Raw genomic sequence first — 2,772 nt, forward strand, 5'->3', positions numbered from 1 at the left:
TCAGGCAATTCTCCTGCCTCAGCCTCCTGAGCAGCTGGGATTACAGGCACGCACCACCATGCCAAGCTAATTTTTTGTATTTTTAGTAGAGACGGGGTTTCACCATGTTGACCAAGATGGTCTCGATCTCTTGACCTCGTGATCCACCCGCCTCGGCCTCCCAAAGTGCTGGGATTACAGGCTTGAGCCACCGCGCCCGGCTCTTAATTTATTTATTTTAAATAATAATAGTCTCACTCTGTCACGCTGGCTGGAGTGCACGCTGGTGCAATCTTGGCTCTGCAACCTCCACCTCCTGGGTTCCAGCAATTCTCCTGCCTCAGCCTCCTGAGTAGCTGGGATTATTGGATACCTGCCAATATGCCCAGCTAATTTTTGTATTTTTAGTAGCGACAGGGTTTCACCATGTTGGCCAGGCTGGTATTGAACTCCTGACCTTGTGATTCACCCACCTTGGCTTCCCAAAGTGCTGGGATTATAGGTGTGAGCCACCGTGCCTGGCCTTATTTTATTTATTTATTTTGTTTGAGACAGAGTCTTGCTCTGTAGCCCAGGCTGGAGTGCAGTGGCGTGACCCCGGCTCATTGCAACCTCTGCCTCCTGGGTTCAAACGATTCTCCTGCCTCAGTCTCCCAAGTAGCTGGGATTACAGGCATAAACCACCATGCCCAGCTTTTTGTATTTTTTTTTTACTTTTTTTCTTTTTTTTCTCTGGCATGCAAATATCTTAAGCTTTTTGTATTTTTAATAGAGACAGGGTTTCGTCTTGTTGGCCAGGCTGGTCTTGAACTCCTGGTCTCAAGTGGTCTACCCACCTCAGCCTCCCAGAGTGCTGGGATTACAGGTATGGGCCACTGTGCCTGGCTAAACACACATTTATTATCTTATAGTTCTGCAGTTCAGAAGTCCACGATCAGTTTCACTGGGCTAAAGCTGAGCTGCCCACAGGGCTAGTTCTTTCTGCAGGCTCTAAGAGAGAATCCATTTCATTAGTTTTTTCCAGCTTCTAGGGCTCCATTCCTTGGTTCCTGGCTCCTTCAAAGCCAGTAGTGCAGCATCTTCAAATCTCTCTGACCCTCCTGCCTCCCTCTTTCACTTCTAAGGACACTACGTGTACGTTGCACCCACCCAGATAAACCAAGATAGTCTCCCATCTCGTGATCAATAATTTAATCTCACCTGCACAGTCCACTTTGTGGTGTCAGGTAAAAGATTCACAAGTTCCAAGGATTCAGACCTGGATATCTTTGGAGGCCATTATTCTGCCTACCATAGCATCTGAGATCCTCTTCATTGCCTCCCTGTCCCACCCCAACCTAGAGGAGTGGCGGTGTACAATAGCAGATCTGACCCAGATGGGCCAAGGAGAGGGGTTAGAAAGGGGCCCTTGCCTGGTGGTGCACAGAAGAGAGAGGATGCTCTGTGTTTGAGGGTGGTCCAGGAAGGCTGTCTGGAGGAGGAAGCTGTATCCTAAAGGATGCTCAAGAGCTGGTATTGAAGCCAGTGGCATAGCCTATTGCAAAGACAGGGGGACCTGGGGAGGCCAGGGGTGGGGCTGAGGGTAGTGGGTGGGGCTGACCCCATTCTCTGTCTTAACCAGCTCCCTCCTAGGGGCTTTTGTGGCTTCTGCACTCTACCAGCTTGGAGCCAGGAGCCTCATTCTCTCTTGCAGTAAAATGAGGCTGATAACTGAGCCTAGGGGTTGCTGAGCATCTGGTCTGCTCATTACTACTTAGGTTCCAGGTGTCTGCCTGTCTACCACTGCCTTTAAACAAAGGAGCTGCCTGAAACCACCAAGGGGGACGCCTCCCATCTTCGCCCGACCTCAGCTCTCCTCTTTCTCTTCCTCAGAGCTGAAGTTGTGCCCTCCCAGCCTCCCTCTGCCCACCCCATCACTGCTGTACACCCTGCCCCTTGGCACGTTGGCCCCAGACTTGCTTCTTCTGGCAGGTCTGGGTACTTGTGAAGCCCGGTGCCAGGGATCAGCATGGGACAGCCTTTGATTCTCTTTTCTGTAAATGGACGACAATAAATCTTTTTCCTTCATCCACAAGTGTTTACTGAGCGCCTTCTATGTACCAGGTGGCACCAGGGCACGTTGGGAGCGAGGACCAACTTCAGGGGGCAGATGGGGTCCAGGAGGCTGAGCGGACCGAGCCATGGTTCTGGTCTCACTGCCTCCTCCATCACGCTCAGGGTGCCTCTGCTCCCCAAGCCTTTCCCAAATCCTGTGTCCAGCTCTCCTCCCCACCTTGCAGGAGGTACGCCAGGGTCCAGTCTACGGGTTCCGCCATTCTTTCCTCAATGAGGGTCGGAGAGGTCCCTGCCCATGCCAGGCCCGTCGCCGGCCGTCGTCGGGGCACCCTCTCGTGATCAGGCCGAGGGACCAAGGGCCAAGAGGGGGGCTTCACGAGACGCTGGAAACATCACTGTCCAGACTGACATATCGGGAAATGGAGGCTGACCAGCTGGGCAGAGTGTGCATTCGAACCTGGGTTCTGGAAGCGATCTGCAAGACCCCTTCTCACTGCAACGCACGTGCCGGCATCCTTGGGTTTCCCTCCTTCCCCAGATCACAGCCGCAGTTCACTCCTCCGCCCTTCGAGTCACGGTCCTGCCTTCTCCCTCCTCACACCGGGGGTGGGTCCCGGCGGGCCCGAAATGTGAAGAGGCCTTCGGGGAAGCGAGGATCAATTGGAGGCGCAAAGTTGGGCTGAGGAGGCGGGAGTCCTTTTTTTTCTTTTAAAAAAAATTTTTTTTTTTTTTTTTTTT

This window comes from Cebus imitator, unplaced genomic scaffold, assembly GCF_001604975.1.
Source record: "Cebus imitator isolate Cc_AM_T3 unplaced genomic scaffold, Cebus_imitator-1.0 Scaffold417, whole genome shotgun sequence".
NCBI classification, from domain to species: Eukaryota; Metazoa; Chordata; class Mammalia; order Primates; family Cebidae; genus Cebus; species Cebus imitator.